Source organism: Sarcophilus harrisii, chromosome 6 (assembly GCF_902635505.1).
Source record: "Sarcophilus harrisii chromosome 6, mSarHar1.11, whole genome shotgun sequence".
Classification (NCBI taxonomy): Eukaryota; Metazoa; Chordata; class Mammalia; order Dasyuromorphia; family Dasyuridae; genus Sarcophilus; species Sarcophilus harrisii.
Window position 1 is genome coordinate 32,281,728 of NC_045431.1, and position 17,919 is coordinate 32,299,646.

Here is a 17,919-nt window from a genome sequence, read left to right on the forward strand (position 1 = left end):
AGTCAAACCCACAGCAAGGGGAACATTTGAGGAAAAGAAGGAAAAAAAAAAGTTTAGTCCTAGGGCCAAAGCCAAAACAAAAAGGAGAAATTCAAAATACAGAAAATGCTGGAAAAGTCAAAGTCACAGTAGCAATAAGAGAGTGGAGAAGAAGGAAAGGATGGAGAGGGAGGAAGCACAGGAAAGAGAAGTCAAAAGAAAAGCATCGGTAAGACAAGTGGAAAGAGAAGTACAAGGAGAGAAGCACAATAGGAACAGGGGCCATGAACAGCCAGGATGAGGAAAGCCACGGGAGGTAGGAGGGAAGCCGAAGCGGCAGCAAGGATGGGAAAAGCACGGGATGGGGAAAGACAGACATCCCCTCTGGCGTGCAGTCCAGTGGGCCAAGGCTCTGTGAGCACATTTCTGGTCACCACTGGTGAAGAGATTTCTAATAGGAGACATATGCTCCTCCTTGACCCCCCTAAAAACTTGTCTCTTCCCTGTGGGCCTCTGATTTGGGAAGAACGGCTCTAAAGGGGCTTCAGCCAGCCATCACATATGCTGGGAGGATATCCAGTATGATGGCAATTATTCTGGGATCTCAGGGAATGAGAGTAAGGGGAGAGAGAATGGACCAGACAATGACCTGGGTTTACTTTGGAAGCCAGAAAGCCTTCGATGATCAAAGCACCTAAGAGGTTGTCAGTAGTAGCAGCAGTAGCTGAATCCGATGAAGGGGCAGCCCCAGGGGCAGTGGGCTCCAAACTGCCCATTCTGTCAGGCAAGACATCACCTCCTGAAAAGAGCTCTCCAAGAGAGGCTAGAAAGTGATCCATCCACTGGAAAAACCAAAGCTGGGAGGGAGAAAAGGGTCCTTAGGGCTATCTAGGAGAATGGGAGTACTCCCCTGGCTCCATGTGATCACTATTTCTGTGTTGTAACTCTGAACCTAATATCTTGAGGGATTGAGAGTTGCACAGCAGACAGTGCAGATCCATTTTGGGAGGAAGTTTCTGTAACTAATGTGCTAACTATGCCTTTTTTTTTTTTTTTTTACATATATAAATCACCTGATACCAATCAGTTAGTCATTTTTTTGGAAGAGCCCAAAGTGATGGCAGATCATGAACAATAATATCAGAGACCACATACTCTTGAGGTTACCCCTAAAATCCTTAAGGGAGAAAAAGCCAGTCTGTGGAAATGAGTGTTGGGAGGGTGAAATCATAGTGGGAGCCCAAAAAATGAGAAAACAGCAGCAAGAAAAAAAATAAAGGGAGAATAAAACATTTCTAATCTAGATCTTAACCCATTTCAAAGAACATATAAAGATGAAGTGTGAGTCAAAAGAATACAGAGGTGGAAGGGATAATAGGATTATGATATGGAAACAAATCAGAAAACAATCAGGAAAATCAAGAATCCAGTCTTTACTCAATTCCAGATAAAAACCAAACATTTCTATTCGAAATCTTATTACAGATTAAAGTCAACCTCATGAATCAGATCCCAACCTGTTTAAGTTACTTATTCCTCCAAATGACCTTGAAGGTCTAGGTCTAGAACTTACCAGCACAGATGGAATGCCAAGAGAAGAGTGTTTTATACATTTTGGGTAGCCGGCACAAATGGTTGCAGTTGATGCCGTACCTTTTTAACACTCCCAGTGGTGTGTCTCCAACTGTGAAATCTCCATGCTTGCTCTGCTCTCTTATCTGTAAGGTTTCCTGACACCAGGTTTATTTTCTTAAATAAAAGATCTTTATTACATAGTTCTCAATAGACCATCTCAAATGCCTTGGCTTTCAAGGCTAACCTTATAGAAATAGAACTCACTACCAGATGCCTTTTGGGTTAGAATGATGACATGAGTAGATTCGATGATTCCAACCATTTTCCCCTTTAAATGATCCCCTTTGACGTATGACATTTGGTTAAAGTGCTTAGTCTTTGGTTTTATATTTTTGGACTTCACAAAGCTGTGATCAGCACAATCAAGAAAATTGGTACTTAAAGAATCTATAGGAAACTGAGAGCAGAGTTCTATATTTGGCATTAGGAATATAGTCTTGTTTATATGTTTCTAATTTTTAAAATTTTTTCCATTTTGCAAAGTACAGCAACCCCCATTTTCATTCAATCTGAATAAATATTATTTTTACACAACAAAAATAATATGTGTGATTCTGGAATCACAACTAGAAGCAATCGCACTAGCGATGATAGGGAATAAAGAAAACCAAGTAGTTTTAGAAAAGCATGCTCACTTTGGCATTGGGAGGCTGCTAGTCAGAGCAGGCAGATCACTAGAATTGGAATGAGGGTAACTGGTTTCCGGCTCTCCTTCAGATACTTGCTAGCTCTGCAATGCTGGAGAGAGCAGTTTACCTTTTATTAATGTTTGATTGAGGCTCCAGTACCCATTAGTTGTGTGATGCTGGGCAAGTCATTTTGCCTCTGTCCACCTTTTTCTTTAACTATAAATGGGAAAAAAATTGCACTTAGCTCCCAGGGTTGTTTTGAAGCTCAAACGAGTGAGTGCTGGAATTGGGAAAGTGAGTTCAGAGGGGAAGCCATCAGTGCAAAAAGCAAAAGCCACAACAGATGAGAAAACAGCAGCAAGAAGTAAAAAAGGAAGACTACATGCATTTTTGATCCAAATCTGCAATATCATCTGTTTCAGAGTTATTGTGAAGGTCAAATGAAATCATCTATATAAAAGTGTATAGTAAATTTTAAAACTTTACATAAATATCAGCTGTTCCTAGTACTGTTACCATGAATTTACTAATTAAGTTATAATTTATAATTAATTTACTATTACTTTATTACTGTCACGTACCAGAGACCACTGCCTGGGAGCTGGAGCAGTAGATAAAGCCCTGGGCTTGGACTTAGGGAGAACTGAGTTTCAATTTGACCTCAGACAGTGAGTTGACTAAGATCAAGTCATTTAGTAGCAGTCTATCTCAGTTTCCTCAACTGTAAAATGAAAATGAAGATAGCATTTACTTCCTATGGTTGTTGTGAAGAACAAATGAAATACTATTTATAACATTACTAGCATAAATGCTTGTTCCTTCCTGTAGTAATGGGAGTGGGATAATTACCTAATTCACAGGATTATTATGAGACAAACCCTAATGTGTCATTATCTTCAGACAATACTTCTCTAAAAAGATGGTCTCCACAAGCAAGCCTCAATGCTTATTTCAAGAAATAAAGTATATCCAAAATGGCACATTTAGAGAGTGATATATTTGGAAATATTCACAATTTGAAGTCCCAACTTCAGCATTTATATATAAGGAAAATACCCAATAAATCTGGTCTTTCTCAATGTAGTTACCCACATCAACTTAATATCTCAATAAGTAAGAATTGCAGCTCTAGTAGTTGTTCCTCAGTCACATCATTTGTGATCATTTGTGATCAATGAACTTGAATGATCTAGACTAGAAAATGAAAAATGTTCTACTTATATAGAAACTGCAGGCAAGGCTGAGTGGAGAGCAAGGGAAGAAAGAAAAAGGGCACAGATGCCATACAAGGTTAATTAGCCCTTGGATTAAATTAGGTATTCATTTTAGATAGGTGGATAACAAAAAATCAGATGAGGTTTTTAATTGTGTTGGTGAAGCTAAGGTAGGAAAAGCACAAATAAGGCAGAAAAATATTTGTGCTGAATTCAGAACATAGAATAGATTCATCCAACAGCTATTTATTGGGCCTATTATTTATATACACAGTTTAAATGCTATGAGGAATAGAACACAGAAAAGACATGGTACATTCCCCCTTAGAGAAATGAAATATAAGTAAAAAATAAAAACAGACATACGGTGTAAAAATAAAACACAGAATCAGAGACAAATGGAGGAGAATACAGCGCAAACTGCATATTCATCTCTGAAGGAACACAGAAGAGGGTCCTATTGAGTGTGGAGGGAAGTCTTTGATCCATTCAACAAATATTTAATGAGTGCAATTCTCAACAGCATGATTAATGCAGAGGCAACATAATATAGGGGGAAAGAGTATCCACCATTCTTAAAGGCAGAAGGTCTGGGTTGGAGTCTAGGTTTTGCCACTTAGTGCAATCTTTTATGCATTTTTTACCACTGAGTCTCATCTTTCTCATCCAAAAAATTGGGAGAAGAATGTTGGAACTACCTATGTCAGAGAGCTGTTAGAAAAGAGCTTTTGAATTATATTATGTTATTTGTTTGCTAAGGTTCATGGATGTTCATTAATAATAATGGCATAAAAATGAGGAGAGTCCTTTGACTAGCACTGAGCCATCTGCCAGGGCTTGAGCCAGTCTATGAATAATAGACTGATGAATTAACCGAGAATAAGTCATTATTGAGCATTCCAAATGGAAGGAAGTCTATGACCAAAGTCGTGGTGGAGAAAACAAAAGAAACAAAAGAGCTGTGAGCAGTATACTATAAAATAACCAACTTGTTGGATTTAATACCATCTGAGCCTTTTTTATGTTTGAAGAAACTCACTAATGCAATTACCAACTATTATGGAAAACTCTCTGGCCTCCTTGATTATTGTGTTCAGCTCCTACCAGAAAATGTTATCTAGAAGTCACCATAAAAATAAATTTGAGACATCTGAGCTGCGTTTTCCTAGAACCCTTTCCCTTCAAAGAATCACAGAATTACAGAATTGCAACGTTTAAACCATATCTGAATAGGAATCTTCCTGTGCAAGATCCTTAATAAGTGTTCACATAGCTTCTCCTTAAAGGTCTCCAGTGATAGAAAACTCTCTACTCATTGATTCTGAGCCTAAATCTACCTTCCCATAACTTCTATTCCTTGTTTAGAATTCCTGTTTTGTGATGCCAAATAGAACAATCCTTTATGTGCACAATAGCTCTTCAAAGAAGTGAAGGCTATTGTTATTGTATTTCCCCATAAGTCTTTTCTTCTCTAGGCAAAATATCTCCAGTGATATCAGCTAAAAGTAGGGGAAAGCATATGTAGAGTGAGTTTACTCAACTCTTCTACAACAAAGTAGATGACAGGAAACCAAAACATCTTAATAAAAGAAAATAGGAATAGAGTTAAACATACATATATGTCCATACATATATAATTGTTATTCTCAATGACGTAAAAACTAATGTAGAGATGTATTGTTAATATTACTTAATCACATGGTATTTTTAAAAAGGCACTTGTTAGCCACATAATGCAGCAGAAAAGACAAAGCAGTTAAAAGAAGTGCCCTGAGGTCTCCCATCATGGTCAAATACTATGATGGCAGGATGATACCAGTTAATCATTGAAAGGATTCTGGAAATCTCAAGATTATATAGATGTCTTGTCCCCAAACATATGACCATGATCAAAAAATTCTTGTGAGCTCTCCAAGGTAGCTAATGTTAAGGTCCATGTCTATCTGAAAATTGCAGGTGACATTTACTTTCACTAGAGAATGATGGGGGGCAGAGGTATATGTGTTTGTGTATGTATGTGTATGTATGTGTTCTCATGATGAAACACTACCAATGGACCAAGGGGAAAATATGTCACAATTTTTACTTCCATTATGAAGCAAATGGATAGTTTATGACTAGTGTTTTCTAATTAGTTATTTCTCCTTGACAATCTAGACACAATTGCTATTGAAATTTTATGAAAATTGACTCCATTTTACCTATGTTATCACTTTTATTAACCTATAAATCAATATAAGTATAATCCAATTTTTCCAGAATTTCTTTTAATGCATTTAGGTTAGTATTCTCTAAATGCCCATTTTGTGACTTCCATATAAGTTTCATTCCTGTTCATCTCTTTAAAGACCAGGTAGTTTCTATTTTACAAGTCTGAAAATGTGCTGTCCTGAATATTAATACAGCCATCTGACTGATAATGGGCATAAAATCCTGTTTCTATAAATAAAATTTTAACAGGGAAAAAAGTTCTATGACAGGAATTTTTTAAAACATGGGAAAAAATCTTTGCAAATTGACACATTAAGAATATTATTGCAATTCTCTTCCAGTTTTGGTTGGGTCATTCTTTTTATCCTCCCCTTTTGACCTGACAGTAAAACAATTCTATCCTGCACAGCAATATTTATTGACATAGTCAGATATATAAAGATTCTATCATTTCATAAGGTTAGAGAATCCCATCCATTTCTGACATGATTACATGATGTGATTACACAGATGTTAAGTGATTTGATTATGTTGAATTCAATATGGATATCTACGTATGTACATATGTATGCATGTATGAATAGAGGCAGTGTGATGCAATGCATAGATACCTATCAGAGAAGAAATTGTGACTCAAATATTCCAGACTCAAGCCCAGGACTCTAGGTTATACACCACATCACTTCTTTATATATTTTGATGGTTGACTTTAAGACAAACTATCCAATTCCTTTTCAGTCATGATTATTCGAGCTATAACTTATGCCCATAGTAAAGAAAGCATTTTAATAACAAATATTCCTATAAATTTAATATTATTTCTAGTAGAAATGATAGAATTCCAATTTACATTTATTATTATGGAGTACATAATTAATTTTCATAAGGAATATTTCCTAGAAGTAACATAAAGTACTGTAAAGAAATCGGTTTTCGGTATAGCAGCATATGAAGTAATCGTGCTCAAGTTTCTGGAAATGACTAGTGTTTCCTTCAAATCTGTTACTTTGAGAATCCATAAAATCATTGGAATGACATTGCCAGCGCTTACAATGGAAGAAAACTCTTTTAAGAATTGCCTTCAAATTTATCACAGTCGTCTAGATATCCTCAGATGTATGCAAACCAGTACCCATTGGTGAATTTGATGACTAGAAAAAGTTAATCATTATTAAGAATCAAGTCTAGTAAAAAAGCTTGCTGATTCTTGCATAGGATACCATTTTTGGGAAAGCAAACAAGTAGTTAAATAAAAGAAAAATATAACTTAACTGTAAAGTAGTAAGAGATGGTTCAGATGGTTGTCTAAAGAATTCCAAAGAGGAAGTCTAAAAAAAAAAAGTCAAAAAAGCTTCCTTTCCCCCAAAGAAAACACATATTTTTTCTTGCTAATCTCTTACTTTGATACTCTGTACATCTGCCTAATAATTCATCTCACCTATTTCTGTTGACTATAAAGTATTGAGGACAAGAACTGCTGTTTTTTGCTTTCCTATGCCCAGTTCTTCATACAGTTCCTAACATCTTGTAAATTCTTAACAAATGTTTGTTGAAATTGTGACATATGAATATAATAAAATAGTATTATGCTATAAAAAATGATAAGGTAGATTTGAGAAAAAAACTTGAAAGACTTACTTGAACCAATACTGACTGAAATGAGCCAAACCAAAACATTGTATATTGTAACAGCATTATTGTGCAATCATTAGCTATGATAGACAACTCCAAAAGACCTGTAATAGAAAATACCATCCACATCCAGAGAAAGAACCATGGAGTCTGAATGCAGATCAAAGAATACTATTTTTACTTTAAAATTTTTTTTTTCCTCATGGATTTTTTCTTTTGTTCTCTTTTCACAAGAAGACATATGGAAATATATTTAAATGATTGCACGTGTTTAACTTATATCAGATTGCTTGCTGTCTTGGGGAAGGGAAATGGAAGGGTGAGAAGGAGAAAGAATTTGGAACTCCAAATCTTACAAAAATTAATGTTGAAAACTATATGTAATTGGGGGAAATAAAATACTATTAAAGTACAAAAAAATAAAATAAAAAAGAAAAGATTGTTGAAGTCAATATGTATATGTACTTTTGTATGTATGCATGCATGTATATATAGAAGCAGTGTGATGCAATGAATCTAGCTTTGAAGCCAGGAAAACCTGGCCTGTGTTCGGCCTCTGCTCCGTATCAGATATGTGTTTAGTGGGCTAGGCCCCTAAACTCTAGGCTCTTTGGGCAATTCTCTAAGATTGTAAGTTACAATGAAGATGTTGTCCTGCATTGGTAAAGAGAATTTGCTATCCTGGGATTTTCCAATATCAATGCAAGTCGAGTCCCTATTTCTTTATGCATGTATGATTTTCTTGCAAATATTTCAGTCATGCAGAAAGATAATTAGGAAGAAATTACTGCATAAGTTTCTGCCTTAGAGTCTCACAATAAAGAAATATGTTTCTAATAATAATAAATGTTTAGAACAGAGCTGCAAGCAAAGACCCTAACTCAATTTACTGGTAAAATGCCTTTAAATTTAAATCTTTAAAAGATGTGAAATTATTCTCTATTTTTTTCTGTTACAAAAAGGAAAAAGGTTTTCCAATGTTCTGTCATAAATGACAGTGACAATGCTCTGACAGTACAACTTTTTATGGGTTGTTTTTGGGTTGTATTTTTTTTTTTGTATGATATTCAGAGTTTAATTTGAAATGTCACAAAGAGTCAGATGTGACACCCAACAACAAACCCAACCCAAACAAACAACAACTGCTTAGGTAGTGACTTATTTTTCAGGGCAGAGGAACTCAATTTACTGAAGCATGTCCCCAGTCTACCTACATCAGAAGAAAAAATACACCCTGAAGAAATCATGTGATAGACATGAATAAAATACGTGAATTAAAAACTTTCTCATTTTTCAATTTCTACACATTTCACTTCAATTTGGGGGGCACAGCTCTACTTCTAGGACCCTGCCCGCTGAGAAGGCATTTTCTTAGTGTCAGCCTCCATTTTCCTAACAGCACTTTGCCATGATAGAAGTCAGTCTCTTAGCAAAACTGGCTTCTTAGCCAACAAAAAACTTTCATTTTTGCCAATTAATATTTTGGGTTCATGGATTCTTTCATGAAGAACCTACATTGACCAAAAGGGGGTGTTAACAACTCTCTGACTCCCACTAACCCAGTGGTTCTCAAACTTTTGTTTTCAGTATCTTTATCCTATTAAAAATTATTGAGGCTCTCTCCAAAGAGTTTTTGTTTATCTGGATTATATTTATAGACATTTACCATATTGGAAATAAAAACTATTTTTGAATTTGTAGACCCTCTAAAAGGGTTTCAGACATCCCCAGGATTCTCTAGACCATACTTTGAGAACCACTGCACTAACTTCATCAAGAGGACCTGGATTCAAATCTTAGTTCTTCTGCTTAATACCTTTGTGACTGTAGGCAAATCATTATACCCCTCTCTCAGCCTCAGTTTTCTCATCTACAAAATGAGGTTGCTGACCTAAAGACAGCAAAGTCCCTTCCAGCACTAAGGCTATGAATCTATGATCTCCTGTATGAGGTACTGAGATACAGTTCCTGAACTCAAGAAGATTACAATCTTAAAAATTTATCTGTGGAATAATGTCTTTAAATCAGTTAATCAATCATGCATTATTAAATGATTGTTTCAGCAGTGGGGGATTTTTAAAAAGGTAAAACCACAAAAACATTCCCTACCTTGAACTAGCTTTAAATACCACTGGGGAGATAATCATCTTTCTGACCTTTGCTCTACTAGGCTAATGGTCTCATTGGCTATCTAGGCAAAAGCAACCTCTAACATGGCTTGACTGTGATAAGAATGATTTTTTTTTTCAAATTTATGTACCAGATCTGTGATTTCTTTGGAAGGGGGAACTCCTGGTAAGAAAACTCTTATGTCTCATAGCAAATGCTAGTCACAGAGAATTGCCCGGGGCCATGAGAAGCTAAGGGATTTCCTCAGACTCCCACAACCAGGATGTGCCAGAGGGAGAACTTCCGAACTCTCTACCCTCTTCCCCACTTGGCTTCTTGAACTGAAAACTACATGATCACAAATACTACTCTACATATTACGTACTGATGATGCTAATTCCATGTCAGAGGTTTCAGCTTCCAAACAGCAGGCGATGTACATTTCCCAAGCAACTCAAGCAGTTTCCTAAAGATCCAAGTCATTGCCACTGTAACTTTCTCTTCCTCATCAAAAATGATACTTTGCTTCTCAGTGGATCTATAATTTCATCAACCTGGATGTTAAAGAGCATCCAAAGGAGATTCATTGAATCAATTTTATCCTTTTGTAATCTAGTCCAAGTGTCTCCCCCTTTTCCAACACTTTACCAAAGATTTTCTAAAGGTAATCCCAGTCCCAAAACCATTAGTGTGAGACTCTCTCCTTAGGGATGGAGATAATAGATGCTCTGCATAAGGGGCAAGGTAGCTTCAGCCTTCAATGTGCCCCCACCCTCACCCCCAGGGTTCTTCAAACCAGCTACTCCACCAAGCTTTGTCTCAGTCTTTTCTCAATCACCATGGCAATAACTCTCAAGTTGACCAAAGTTTCTCATTAACCTTCAGTTTTCCTAAATTTTATTCCTTAGTCTTTTTTTTTTTTTTATTATTTCTTTTTGGAACCTGAAACACCTTCTCTGAGTCTTAGTTTCCTCATCTTGATTGAAGCAGGGCTGAATGAGCCATGAGGTCTCTCTTAGACCATTCTCTGTGACTTTATGTCTCTATAACCACTAAAAAAGAACGCCAGAAAGGATTCACAACCTCCCCTGAATCTATGTGGCTTCACCAGAAATCTTCAGGGAGTGACTATTACCTATGATGCAATGCTTCTCAGTGCACTACTTAAAAACACCAACTTCTACTGCGAACACGTTTTATTGCAAACTTAAATCTACTGCAATCTGTGGGGATTTTTCTAGTGGGGCCTCTAGGCCTTTTTTTGACAGTTGTTTATTTCCCTCATGTTCCTAATGCAACTTAAAAGTTTTTATTTCTCACATTCTTTACTCAAGATGCATGTATTTCCTTCTTTGGGACCAACAGAGAAATAAAGAAATAAGTGTCTCTACTGCCAAAGAAAAAATAAATATAAAGAAGGAATAGATGGTCCCAAGAGGCTGCACTTCTATAACACATAAATGCTGTTTTTCAGTTGTTTAATAAAAGTCTGTATCTAATTGTAAACACTGGAAGAATTAACATTTTTAATATTAACAAGGGATAAAAGGCTGATTAATATCAGAAGGCAAAATACTCAGAAGAAAATAAAGTAAAATAACTAGCAGTTAGAAGCAAAATAATAACAAAGACTGGCTATATTGGGTATATCCCAGGACTTAACAAAGGGTTAGTTTTTATTTGTGTTCCTGCTATGAGTAATAAACAGGCCTGATTGTAGATGAATACTTGGTTCTTATGATTTAAAGAGTTAAACTAACCAGACTAAAGGTTCATGTTATTATAACTTATTTTATACTTCTGTTCCAGGCTTCTCTAGCTGTTAGTAAGAAAGTTTTAGGTAAGTCCAAAAAAAGGAAGAGGAACTTCTTTAATTCAAGGGCTATATCCACCTAGGCCCTTTATGAATGCCATCTCTTTTTCAAATAGGTATATGATCTCACATAATATCTATTTAAAATTAAGAAACAGTCCTTTTGTTCCAACTTTTTCCCCTCCTATATTTAAAAAATAAATAAATAAAAACAAAAAAAAATAAATAAAATTAAGAAACAGGAAACATTTATTAATAAAACTAGAACTCTGGATGTTTAACTTGACATATCTCTTGGAAAGGAGATTAGAATTATTCTATTTGATCCCAAAGAATGGAACCCAGGACACCAAATAAACAATAACAAAAAGGCATATATAAGCTTGCTGTCCAGAGAAATACCCCCCCCACACACAAAAACTTTTAATATTCTACTAATATTTAGAGCTGTTAAAAAAAAAATAAGCTGCCTCAGAAAATAGTGGTTACCCTTTTTGAAGGTATTTAAAGAGAAAGTGTTTGCTCATTTGTTAGGTAGATTAGTAAAGGAGTAATAATGACAATAATTGTTAACAGCAGCAGCATCAAGAATCACAAATACTTATATAATACTTTAATGTTAGAAATATTATCTCATTTGACTTCAGAACAAACCTGCGAAGATGATGTTATGATCCTCATTCTGTGGATAAAGAAAATGAGTCTGAAAGAACTTAAGGGACTAGTCAGGGTCAACCAGCTAAGGTAGATTTAAGGCTAGATTTTAAACTCAAGCCTTCTTGACTTCAAGTCCAACACTATTCACTGAACTACCTAGCTGCCTCAATAATACTGTGTTATTTCATGTGCTCCTCAAAACAACACTGTGAGTAGATGCTATTATTATCCTCACTTTACAGGTGAAGAAACTGAGGCCAGAATATGGTATGACACAAGAATGGCAATAGATATGGTATGGTATAAAATTGGGAATCTTTTTTGTAAAACTCACAGATACCTCTCAAACTAGATTAAAAATAATTGGGAAATGTTTAACAAAACAAGTGAAGATATAATAAAACATAATTTGTGGTTTCTTGGACATATACTGAAGAATATGTTTTTGAAAAGACATTTCTGTGCCTCGACAGAAATTATGTTTAGACAACATTTTCTATCAAATATCACTATAAATTCCAAATGAATATAAAACATAAACACAAAAGGTGACTACAAACAAAAAATAGAGGACACTGGAATGGTAATGAAAGGAGAATTCTTAGCCAAACAAAGGATAAGGGTGCTAAAAAACTAGAAAATATAGACAATTTGTATCACATAAAATTAAAAAGCTTTTTTCATAAACAAAATTAGTGAAGGTAACATTAGGGTAAACCATCAAGTGGAGGAGGAAAAAATTGTGTATCAAATACCTATAAGTCTAAAATACAAAATAAATAGGAAAATAACTAAAAAATGTGAGATTTATATTCTGATATTCATCAGGACATATGTGGTCAAAGGATAATGACAAAGAATTTCAAAAGATGGGTCGTGTTGACAATCATGTGAAAGACTGAATACGAATAAAAGAAAGGCAACATTTAGATTTTACCTAATACTCAACAGGGAAGCTAAATAGTGCAGTGGATACAGTGCCAGCCCTGAGTCATGAGGACTTGTGTTCAAACCTAAACTGAGACACTTAAGCCTGTTTGCCTTAGTTACTTATCTGTAAAATGAGCTGGAGAAGAAAATGGCAAACTACTCCAGTATTTCTGTCAAGAAAACCCCAAATTGGGTTTTCTATTGAAGAATTGGATATGACAGAAAAACTCGACAAAAATAAATAAATAAACGAAATTCAACAAATTAGCAGAGGTGATGAAATTATTATTATTAGAAAAGCAACAAGGTGATTACTTTGGTTGATAAAAATGTAATTTGTTGTAGCCATTCTGGAAAGCAAGTTGGAATTATGTGAGAAAACTCACTGAACTCAATAGAGGTTTGGTTTGGTTTTTCTTTGAACTAGGGCTTGATTATATCCCAAGGAATCAACAACATAAATAAATGCTGCTTTTGCACCAAAATAGTAATAGCATTTTATGGTAACAAAAAATCTCAAAACAAAGTGGATATGCATTGACTGGTTAATGGCTAAACAAATTCTGGTTTATGATTCTAAATATTTATTATTGTATAATAAGAAATGACAATTATGAGGAATTCTGTAAAATGTGAGCAGATTTATGAAACAGAGGGAAAGAAGTCTCTACTTCTTTCAGCCAAGAAGAAAGCCAAAGAAGCCAAGACTTCTTTCAGTGATTATAAATATGAGGGGGAAAAAATGAATACTCAAACATAGTCAAATGCTGAATATTTGTGATGAAGTCTGGCCCTGGAAAAGAAATGAGAAAACACTTCCTACCTTTCATTAGTGTTGTGTTAGATCACAGTCATAGATATTATCAAATGTGGCCATTATGTTGTTTAGTGGTGCTTTTTTATTTTTATTTATTTATTTTTTTGCACTAAAGTAAGGGTTATTGAGTAATTGGTGATATATCTAGAAATGAGCATGGTGGAAAAAATGGCAACCATGACACATACAAAAAAATAACCATAATTTTGTTTAGGCTTGAAAAAAATGGTCCTTTTTCTAAAGATAATTAATTTTAGCGTCAAAGTGTGAAAACATACCTTTCTTTGAAAATACATAGTTTCCTCCAAGAAGAAACAAACCTATCCATTGCCCTCAAGAGGCACCTTTCACATTACCACCATTTACAAGAAATCCCTTTACCAACTCAATCAGAAGTCTCTTTCCATTTTATTTTATTAAATGTGTCCCAGTGTTTTAGCTTGTCAAGGTCTTTTTGAATCCTGTCATACAGCATGATAACTATTCTTCCTTATGATGTGTCATCTGAAAATTTGGTAAGGATGCCAACTAGCTGTAATCCAAGTCATTTATAAAACTGTCTAACATTACAGAATGAAGCCCTGATCCCAGGGCATTTCATCACAAAAAGGAGAAGAGACATAGCAGTATTAAAGTATTACTTTGTCTGCCCCTTAAAACAAGTACAGGGCCAGTCAAGGATTTATTGACTAGATAAGAAATGAGAAGAGTTTTAGAGAACATCATAAAAGCTTGAAAAATTCAAAACATGATGGTTTGTTACTTAAGGAAAGAGGAAAGAAAAATTCAGGAAAGAGTACAATGTTGTATAGTTAATGTTCTTTGATAAAGTCACACAACATCCCATCATAGAAATGAAAAGAGGAAATATACAATATAAAACATAGCACACATAGATTGCTTTTGAAGTGTCAAGGTTACAGAAAAAGACAGTTGACCCTTGAATTGAAAAGAGGATACTATGAGTTGGAAAAGAATATTGGAAGTATCATTAAATATAGGTCTCAAGAAATGGATGGAGAACACATCTTTTTTTTTTGGGGGGGGGTAGTAAAATTTTAAGAATAGAAATATGCCTTCCAACTACCATTAAAAATAAGTTGCTTACATATTATATATGTTTTCTAAAATATTTTATTTCCTTATGTGTTTTTGACATATCTAAAAAACCTTTACAAGTTAGAGTAAAAGCATGAAGCTAGTAATACTTCAACAAATGAAAGCACTTGAAATTCCTCTAATGAAAAATGCATTCTCTATTCAATGGTCTTTCTTCCACTCTAGTGGAGTTCCCTAGGGATCTATGCTATGATGCTCAACTTTTCCAATGAAGGAAAAAGCTCCAATTAAGTATGAAACAGGAAATGAACAGGGAGGAAGTATGTGACATATCCACTCATATTTATAAACTCTCAAGAAAAAAAATAATGTGCTGATGTGTATCAATTAGAATTTTTTATTTTTGGAAAAAAATCCCCGTAATAAACCTCCTTTCGGGTCTGAAAGGGTTAAAGGACTTTCCCAAAGTCATATAACTAGTAAGTGTCTGAGGCTTGAATTTGATTATAGGTCCTCCAGAGTCCAGGGCTCTAACCATTGTACCTCCTAGGTTCCCCTCAATCAAAAATTTAAAGATAATTATGATCATGATGTACAACTCTGGAGAGATTTGGGGCTCAATGACTGAATTTAATTAACCATAGGAAATGTTTGTACAACTATATGTCAATTCAAACAGTACAGCCATGCTCTAGGTATTTATGCCAGATATTTTGTCTGGAACACTGAAAGATAAATGAAAAATGATTTGAAAGGCTAAGTGAGCAACAAGTCATACTGGAGGTGAGCTCAAACTTGAAGTTCAATTGGCTTTTGTGTTTTGTGATTCTAAACAAGACAAAACTGAGAACATAGAAAGGTCTCTTTGCTAAATCTTTCTTAAATCAATATCATTCAATATAAGAGAGAAAACTTGTGCGTGTGTGAGAGGGGAGGGGAGGGGGATTTGGTTTGGTTTTAAATAAAACACAAAACACCTGTTGCTATTACATAAAGTGGGATTGTAATCTAAATTGCTTGTACTAAAGGACTGACAAACTGTATCCTAAAACTGGAATGAGCTCCCCGCATGACCGCTGCCTCTAAAATCCCAGCTTCCTTCAAAACTGAGCTTTATTTAGCACAAGGACTTTTGTAATTATAGTAGTTCTTAGTGCCTAACTCACCCAGCAGTTATTTCTGTATAAATTTGATATTTAAATAGCTAATAGGACAAGGCTGGAGCTGCCCTGCTTGATTCTGTGCTAGTAAAACACTATATTATATGAGGATGAAAACTATCCAGGTCTCTCCTTTCTGCCCAAGGGCTCCTGAACTAGGGGCGCAAGCCTTTCTCTTACAGCCCACCGTAAAGAAACCATTAGCAATGTTTTACATTCTCTCTTCAGTTCCTGGGGGCAAATAACATCAGGTCTTCTCTAGCCTAATCTGGGTCAGGGATAGAAGCAGCCTTCCATTTTCCTGAGATTTTAGTGACCAAGGCAACCCTACCCTATTAGTGACTGGAGCAGGACACCTGATAAGGTGAACCCAGATCTTGAAATCCTTGGTTGCCTTTTCCATTTCGTATTTTTTCTTCTACATACAATCAGGCCTCATTATTCACCTACTACACTAAAATTTATTTGTAATCTCAAAATCAATACTAATGACACCATCACTTTTAAATTTCCTTGAGAGGCAAAAAAAAAAAAAAAAAAAAAAGTCATAATCCCAGCTGAGGTCAAACAGGGCAACGCTCCGCCTTCTTGTTTCAGCTCCTACTGTATGCTATTGGCTGCCACACTTTTCACAGTTCTGTGCTTTCGGTTGGTATTTAAAATGGAGCCCAAGCATTGTGTTTAAGGACTCACTATCCTTCCCTAAGTTTTAGAAGGCTGCGATAGATATGCCTTACAGAGAAAAAAGGTGCGTTAGGTTAGTTTCTCTGAAGAAATATATGTACATCGGAAAATAAGAGGAAAATAATTCTTCATGAAAGTGACTAAAGCTTGCAGGAGCTAAGGCTTGTGCGTTTGCTGACACAAAATTCGCAGAAACAACTGATATGGTACAGCTTCTAGGGAAATGCAGGGAAGGTTTTGGGGGCTTCTGTTCTAACCTTAAGTTGGAAACTCCCACACCCAGTCTGATTCTGACCACTCCTTAGTCGCATAGCTTCTGGCCTCGGGAAACTCCCCCGGATCAAACTCCCGAGGCAAGTCTCTTTGGAGACACCTCGGGGACACAGATCGGGGTCCCCCTTCCCTACCTCGGAACAACCACTGCCCATGACTAGACCCCGCCATAACTGACTAAAGGTCCGCTTGGAGCCAAGCTTGAGTTTGGGAAAGGGCTCCCAAACCCAAACCCACCTCCCGTCAGCCGGGACAAGGGCCTTCCTCCGCGGGCCCACAAAGGGCCGCCCTTTAACCTCCTGGGAGACCTGGCCGCTTGGCGCTAGTTAAATGTTAGTGCGAGCGCGGGAGGGCCTCGCCAGCCCCTCGCTCACACCTGATTTGCGCGTTACATCCTACGGCTGAGCAGCAGGGACGCGCACCTGGCAAGCCACAGCCCCGGCCACGGTGGAGGGAGCCGGAGAGGAGAAAATCCTCCTTCAACTGCCTGCGTGAGGGACCCCGGCCCGAGGAACGGTTCCATCCTTGTTATCTGGGTGGGGTCCCCTCAGTCCTCAGGAAGAGCCACCTTGGGTGGGACTCCAGCCCCGAGCTCCCTTCGGCTCCCAATCCCCGTAATAAACCTCCTTTCGGGTCTGAATTGAGTTCAGCGAGTTTCAGGACTGAGGGGGGAGCAGTGGGGGGGGGGGGTCGTGCAAGTGACAGGATTTCCCGGGAGGTCGGGGAGCAAAGGAGGGCGGGCCGGCTTCCGCCCCCAACGACAGGATGTAGGGCAGCGAATAAAGCCGGAACCTGAGAACAAGCTAACATGCCTAAGTCACCTGCCAATAGGCTTTTTCCGAACAGAGAAGGCGGAATCGGCGTGAGGACGCGATGACGTCACGATCCGCGTAGAGCGGCGTGATGACGTTGAGCTTCGTAAAGGGTGGCGCGATGATGTTAGCGGGGTCACGTCCTCTCGAAAGGGGCGCGGGAGCGGCGTCAGGTTGTACTTAACGAGTCCGGGCCTGCGGAGGGGCAGGAGGTGGAGCTTCCGGTCGCGGTCGCCTTTCAGGGTGGTGGATCCCACGGCTTCTGCTGGGACTGGCGGGCATGACTCCACGAGCCGGCCATTCGT

The 17,919-nt window shown here is 37.0% G+C and overlaps 1 protein-coding gene across 1 annotated transcript in view; it reads right to left on the reverse strand.

The window, feature by feature from the left end:
- YIPF7 (Yip1 domain family member 7) overlaps positions 1–17,740 on the reverse strand; it is a 55,202-nt gene extending 37,462 nt beyond the window's left edge. Inside the window, exon 1 of the mRNA XM_031943097.1 lies at positions 17,624–17,740. The gene's annotated coding sequence lies outside the window, so the exon portion shown is untranslated. The remainder of the gene's footprint in view (positions 1–17,623) is intronic.
- Positions 17,741–17,919: the final 179 nt, after the last annotated feature.